This window comes from Camelina sativa, chromosome 17 (assembly GCF_030686135.1).
Source record: "Camelina sativa cultivar CO46 ecotype springtype chromosome 17, ASM3068613v1".
NCBI classification, from domain to species: domain Eukaryota; kingdom Viridiplantae; phylum Streptophyta; class Magnoliopsida; order Brassicales; family Brassicaceae; genus Camelina; species Camelina sativa.
Genome location: NC_141896.1, coordinates 16,356,155 through 16,364,217, shown reverse-complemented (window position 1 = coordinate 16,364,217; position 8,063 = coordinate 16,356,155).

Here is an 8,063-nt window from a genome sequence, read left to right as displayed (position 1 = left end):
CCATGATTAGGATTGACACTCCCTACTCTGAACTCCACAGCCTTAGAGAACCTTCAGTCTCCCCATCGTTGTCTCTCTACATCAGATTAGTAAAAAGGTGCGGTCTTACCATGGGAGTATTGATCATCTGAACTTTTGACTCCTTCAACCTCTTATCGCCCAAGATCTCCTTCATATGCTAATTTTCCTCTTTCTTTTCTCACTTCCAAAGGATTGATTTCTCCCTAATTTTCTAGGGTATCATTTTATTTTATTTTATCAATCCTTTGCTCTTTTCTTGCGGACAGGTTTCCATGAGTTCCGAAAGATGCACGAGTTTACGCACACCCTTGGCTCACTTCTTTATTACCTATATTCTTCTTCTTCTTTTTTCCATCTTTTCTTTTCTCTTCTTTTTTTTTTTACTGAGTACTGAAGGGAAGAGAGAGGGGAAGCATACTTTGTAAGGAGATGCATGTCTCGTGAGGCTTGAAGGGAGGAGTCTTGTCCGATGTATACCAAGCCCCAAGGCAAGAAGTTAAATCCGGTTAAGTCTTGTCAAAGCTAGAGAAAACTTCTGGTTCAACTTATTGCTCACCTTGACGAGTGTCTTTTGGGGCGTGTTGAGCCTGCTCATGTTCATTCCAAGCTTCATTCCAAATCAGAGGTACAAAAGCAATCATAAGAGTGTTAGATCAAAGCAGAAATTCCTAGAAAAGCTCATAATTTCCAAGTTTTTTTTTTATGAAGACTCGATTAAACGACTCAAATGAAACAAAACCAAAAGAGAAACAACCAAAGAAAACAAAGTTAGTAACTTGGGAACATCCTTCCCAGTGTGAAAGGAAAACAAGAGACAGGTGTCCCGGACCACCAAATAAGACAAAACACAAGAAAAATTGCAAAAAGAAACCAGAAAAAGTGCAAAAAGAAACCAGAAACAACCCGAGAAACAGTTCAGAGATGGTCATCATGTCGAGGCATCCGAACGGCTAAGGGAGAGGCTGTCGCGGAATGAGTAGCGTGGAGGTTCTCTGTAGCTGCGTCGTCCTCACTACCTGCAGAGGCTGGGTCTGTCTGTGCCGGCACGAAACAAGAGGGCGCGAGGTTCTGAAGCCAAGAAGCCAGTCGCGTAAGAAGCAGGTTGTTCTTCCTCTGGGTATCGTAAACCCATCTCTCATACTCATAATGAGGCTCCTCCTTAGGTGTGTTAGCAACGAACTGGTTCACATCGAAAGGAGGAAATGGTAGAAGGGAATGAGATGGATGTGAAGATGTAGAGGCAACCGCAGGAAGTGTGCTGCTACGGGATCTGATGGCTGCAGGTTCGCGTTCCTCTGGTAAAAGGACATCATCGATTTCGCAAAGGGCGTCAGTTGGAGGATCAAAGTCGATGTTCTGTGCTTTGCAAAGTGAAGTGTAGAAAGGCCGAGGGATCAGCATATAGCGAAGGTGACCAGCCTTGTCCTGAAAGCTGTAGCAGAAGTTGTGACGCACGAGAATCTCACTAGTAAACATATACTTGAGGTCAAGCAACTTTCGCTTCGTGGCCGAAGTATGTGGTGGCAAAATGATGCCACAATACTCGATGATAGGAGTCACCAAGCTACCAATCAGAATCTGCTTGTTCTTAGCACGAGCCATGCTCCTCCGCATCTGTTCAAATTCCTTAGAAAGCAGGAATCCAAAGTTAACCTCATGAGTTTGTTGGTAAAGTGGCGAATCCAGAGCATTGAGGAACCGGCGAAGACAATGGAAGAACATCCACAACTCAGGTAGCTGCAAAGTGCTAGTCTCAGCCCTAGCATAAATGGTGTTGCTCAGGAACTTGGCAGTGATCCGAAGGACTGGGTTGCGGATGCGAGACTGTCTAGCTCCACGAGAAAAATAACTCCCAGCTCCAATCAGTTTCCAAACTTCAGTCCTGCTATCGAGCTTCTCCATCTTGCATAATTTGTTTCTAGCGAAACCGAAGATGTCACAGAGATCGAACATGGAGATGACATAGTGCTTTTTGAGCAGGAAGAAACTGATCAAACACTGCTCGGCCACCATGTCAGAGCCGCCTGGCAAATCCACTTGTATATTGGCAAGAAACTCTCGTGCGAGCCGCTCATGCAAGTCCCATGCCTTCTCAACAAAAGTACTAAACCCCATGTTCTTTACCAACTCATCAAAATCTGCTAACATACCCATCTTCTCAAAAAGCTCCCGATCAACAAAATGAGTTGGCTCCATATTGCACTGAGCAAGTAGCTTCAACCACTTAGTATCCTCATCATTCCAAACCCTTGTTGGTGGTTCCTCGGAAGGAGTGGCAGTCTCCTTACTACTTCGGCGTCGTTTAGGCATTCTCTACAAAAGAGGAATTATGCAATATGTGAGAAAGAGGGAATGTAATTGAAAATTCCCTAACTAATCAACATTTGTTACAAGCCTATACTAAATTCAAACCACAACAGCCTAAATCTAGTTCCAAGATTCAGTTAGGACAGTTAATCCTACTAATTTGCTCATCAATTGGAAAGAAGAAGAGAGAATAGCACAAATCGCAAGTTCAAACCTGGAAATCGCCGAAAATAGAACATAAATCGGGAGAGGAAGGACTTACCTTGTTCGAATGATTGATACAACAAATGGGTTGGACAAAGGGTGAAAAACCGAGTGGTAGAAACCCAAATTTTAATCAAAACAAAGGAGAAATCGAGAGGAGAAACATATCGGAGTCGGGGACGACGAGAGAGAAGGAAGGAAGAGATAGAAAGAAATTAGGTTTTATGTTCGGGAAATTGGACACGAAACCGGGTTTAAACCGGTTCAATTTAAGTCCAAAAACCGGAATACCGATTCCCTTCCTTCCTTTCTCCTTGCCTCTCTTTTTTTTTTTTTTTTTTTTTCTCGATGGACTTACCTGGAACGGGGATCGACCGATCCAAAATTGGACTGGCTGATCCTGATGGCTGTGGAACATTCCTTGAAAGAGATTCGAACCAATGCCTGAAAAATAAAACTCACTACCAAACGTGATTCTCGAGTGTTTCTGTAAAGTAAAACAAAAATAGCAAATTTCCTAACGAAAATCAAACCAAAGAAAAGGGTAAGCGAATGCAAACCCTGTGCGTTGCCTCTCCTTAGCGCTTGTTTAGAGTCTCGAGCCTGACTGTTCTTGCTGCCTAAGCAGCTTGGGGTTTCCCCAGGGGGAGAGAGGTTTCAATCGGATCATAATCCGCTAGGTGCGGCTTTAGGCGTTGACCATTGACAGTGAATTCTTTTCCCTCTTGGTCCCAAAGCACAACAGCACCATAAGGCATGACTTCCTTGATTCGAAAAGGTCCGGACCAACGAGAACGCAACTTCCCAGGAAAAATCTTCAGCGTTGAGTTGAAGAGAAGAACCAAATCATTTGCAGCAAAGTCCCTGGGAATAATTTTCTTGTCGTGTAAGGCCTTGGTCTGCTCCTTGTATATCTTGGCATTCTCATAAGCATCTATGCGAATTTCATCAAGCTCATTCAGCTGAATAAGGCGTCTCTCTGCTGCCGTCTTGACGTTGAAGTTCATCTGCTTAGTCACCCATAAGGAATGATACTCAAACTCGACAGGTAAGTGGCATGACTTCCCATAAACCAGCCGGAAAGGGGTAGTGCCGATGGGCGTTTTGTAAGCGGTCCGATACGCCCATAATGCATCATCGAGCTTCAAGGACCAATCTCTTCTGGTTGAGTTGACCGTCTTCTCCAAGATGCTTTTGATTTCCCGATTTGAGATCTCGACCTTCCCACTGGTCTGCGGATGGTAACGAGTGGTGACCTTGTGTGTCACGCCATGTTTTCTCAAAAGATTCGCAAAGAGCTTGTTGATAAAGTGAGTCCCGCCATCGCTTATAACCACTCTGGAACACCAAACCGTGGAAAGATTATGTGCTTGAACATCTTGAGGACCACTTTCGAATCGTTGGTAGGACTTGCTACAGCCTCAACCCATTTTGAAACATAATCCACTGCCACAAGTACGTAGAGATTTCCATAAGGTGGGAAAGGCCCCATGAAGTCGATTCCCCAACAGTCAAACACCTCGATTTCCAAAATAAAGTGTTTGGGCATCTCGTTCCGCTTAGCTATGTTCCCACGTCGCTGGCAGGAGTCGCATCGGGAGACGAAATCGTATGCATCACGGAATAAAGTGGGCCACCAGAGGCCGGCTTGGAGCACTTTTGTCGCGGTTTTGAATGTAGCAAAGTGTCCTTCATAGTTAGAACCGTGACAGTGGAAAAGGATCCCATGAACTTCTGTTTCTGGAACGCATCTTCTGTAGGGGCCGTCAGCATAATGCTTATAGAGATAAGGTTCATCCAGAAGTACCTCCGCGCATTGCGCAAAATCTTTTTCTTAGCGGTATCCAGTGAAATTAGGAGGTTCCTCTTCAGCACACAAGTAGTTTGCAATGTCAGCATACCATGGGGAATCATTACCTATCTGTTGAAGAACCTTGGCATCGGCCTTCTCTTCATAGCAATCCATGAAAGCTGCAACCACATACACATTCTCCTCAGGTAGTAGGTCATCTATGGGGATCTCTTCATCGATTCTCAGCCTAGAAAGGTGGTCTGCCATGCCATTCTCTAACCCTTTTTGTCTCTTATCTCAAGGTCAAATTCTTGCAAAAGCAGGATCCACCGTAACAGCCGCGGTTTAGCATCATTTTTTGTTAACAAGCAACGTAATGCAGCGTGATCTGTGTGCACAATGACCTTGGAACCGACCAGATAGAACCTGAATTTTTCAAACGCAAAGACTATGGCGAGTAGTTCTTTTTCTGTCGTGGCATACTTGGTCTGTGCCCCATCGAGCGTCCTGCTAGCGTAGTAAACGACATGCAACTTACCTTCCTTGCTCTGTCCCAAAACTGCTCCAACAGGAAAATTGCTTGCATCGCACATAACTTCGAACGGCAGGTTCCAATCGGGTGGCTGGACTATCGAAGCTGATATCAGAGTCTGCTTGATCGTTAGGAAAGCTTCGAAGCAATCTGTTGTAAACTCAAAGGAGATATCCTTGCATAGCAGCTGGGTGAGTGGTCTAGCTATCTTGGAGAAATCTTTTATAAATCTTTGATAAAAGCCAGCATGACCAAGGAAGCTGCGTATATCTTTCACGGGTTTTGGCGGTTGTAGACTGGACATCACCTCAATCTTTGTCTTGTCGACTTCTATCCCTTTCTCAGAAATTCGATGTCCAAGAACAATCCCATCAGTGACCATGAAATGGCATTTCTCCCAATTCAGAACAAGGTGTTTATCCACACAACGTTGAAGAACCTTGCTTAAGTTAGACAAACACGAGGAGAAGGATGAGCCCATACACCAAAAAATCATCCATAAATACTTCCATAATATCCTCTATCAAGTCGGAGAAGATCACATCATGCAGCGCTGAAAAGTGGCTGGGGCATTACATAACCCAAAAGGCATCCGTCGGTATGCGAATGTGCCATAAGGGCATGTGAAGGTAGTTTTCTCCTGATCATCCGGGTGAATCAGAATTTGAAAGAAGCCGGAGTAACCATCCAGGAAGCAGTAATAGGGGTGGTTCGCTAATCTCTCAAGCATTTGGTCAATGAATGGAAGGGGAAAGTGGTCCTTCCTGGTGGCTGAATTGAGCTTGCAGTAGTCGATGCACATTCGATGCCCTGTTACCGTCTTGGTGGGGATTAACTCGTTCTTCTCATTTGCAACTACTGTCACCCCTCCCTTCTTTGGCACTACATGGACTGGGCTCACCCAAGTGCTGTCATAGATTGGGAAATTAACCCTGGCTCCCAATAGTTTAAGGATCTCCTTCTTCACCACTTTCTTGAGGTTTGGATTTAGCCTCCTTTGGTGTTCAATGGACGACTTAGACGGGTCTTCAAGGTGAATCCGATGTGAGCATAACTCCGGTGATATACCTGAAATGTCATCTAAGGAATAGCCTAAAGCCTTTCTATATTTTCTTAACTCGCAGAGTAAGAGTGCGGTCTCAACATTGTTCAGGTTAGAATTGATAATAACAGGATATGTGGAGTTAGGTCCAAGATAAGCGTACCTTAGCCCTTCATGTAGTGGTTTTAAGTCCAACTTTGGAGCCTTGAGTTCGCTCCTGTCCTCCTGATTCGCCTTGGTCCCAGAGCAGGTCTCAGGATCGGTTGATCTATCGCTTAGAATGGTCAATCCATCGCTTTTATCGGTTGTTTCCACAGGAGGAGCTGGATCAGTCAGTCCAGTTTCTGGATCACTCGGTCCAGTTTGCAGGTTGATGAATAGGACTTCATGTTCCAGAACTGCTGTAGCATCGAGTGTCCTTGCCATTTTCTCAGTCTCCTCAGACAGATATCCCAGCTCTGGTTCCTTTTTTGTCAATGTGACGGCCAGATGATCACTTGTACACACTTCGTCTTAGATCTCGTCAGCTATTTCCCCTATTGTGTCAACCCAGAAGGTTTGACCATGATTGTGGGTTTCTTAGCTACTTTCTCCAGGTTGAATCTCAAAACCAACTCATCCATGTGCAAATCAATCTTTCCTTCTCGGACTTTTATCATTGCTTCAGCCGTGGCCAAGAAGGGATCTTCCAAGTAGAATGGGTTTTTGGGATTCCTCATCAAGTTTCAAAACAATGAAGTCAGTGGGTATGTAGCAGTTCCCAATCTGCACCGGTAGGTTTTCCAACACCCCTTCTGGACGTCAGGTAGAGCGATCAGCAAGGACTAGGATGACTTGGGTTGGTTTGAAGGTATACATACCAAGTCGCGTTACAACGCTGAGTGGCATCAGGCTCACACTTGCTCCTAAATCGCAGAGGCATTTATTGAACTTGAGATCTCCTATTGTGCAGGGTAGAGTAAACGGTCCTGGGTCTCCACATTTTTCTGGCATTCGATTTTGGAGCATTGAACTGCATTCTTGCGTGAGGTACATCACTCCTTTCTCCAAACTGAGCTTATCGGCGAGGATCTCCTTCATGTACTTCTTGAGAGATGGGACCATCCTTACTGCTTCGATGAAAGTTAGTCTGACCTGGAGCTCCCCTACCACTGATTTCAGTTTCTCATATTCTCGATCATGTATCTTGGACTTGCGACGCGTAGGGAAAGGTAGTTTGGGCGCATAAGGTTGTTGTGGTCTGTAGGTAGTGATGTTAATATGGGCTATGTGCCTGCGGGCCTAAACGGGTCCAGTATAAAAATTTAAGCCCGTGACCCATTAATTACACTATAAAATTAAACAGGGTCTAAATGGGTAGACCCGTTTAAAACCCATGGGTGTAACGGGCTTAATCAAAACTAAACGGGTAGTCCATTAAAAGAAATTATAACTTTATTTTATCAAAACGCTGTTGTTTATGATTAGGGTTTTCAAAACAACTATCTTCTCCGAATCGCGCTGAATCTGCCTCTGAAATTCAATGCCTTCTCCTCTAATAAACTCACCAACTCTCTGCTTCCGCCTCCAAGCCTCTTTGTCTCTTCCTCCATTATCGCCGTTTTGATTCTTAAAGTTTGGCACATAGCCACCGTAGGGATACAATGAGGAGGCTGTGTGAAAGTGAGTTGGTTGGTGATGCCGGTGGCTGGTGAAGAAAAAAAGAAGGTGATCGACGGTGTAAAGTTTACAAGCAAGCTCCAGCCAATCACTAGGGTTTTTAGTTTACTCTTTGTTAATCTAATTAATTATTAACAAAATCAATTTAATCAATTAATTAAAGATAAATGTCAATACCAAATATATTGTGAATTTGACTAAAAAAGATTACAAAGAATCAATGAGATAAGGAAAGAATTTTTTTTTTAATAAAACAAGGTAAGAGATTTTAGAAACGTATTAAAAGAAAAAATTGTTTAAACAGGCTTCACGGGTTAGTGTAAGTTTGACTGGTTTAAACGGATTTGGGTTCAAACGGGTTCAGATTTAAATGGGTATAAAACTGTTTCTGCTAAAAGGGTAAGGGCTTAAACGGGCCGGGTCCGCCCATATTAACATCACTATCTGCAGGGCTGCTCTCTTCCAGTAATGGCTGAATCAGGGATCTCAATATCATCAGAAGCTTG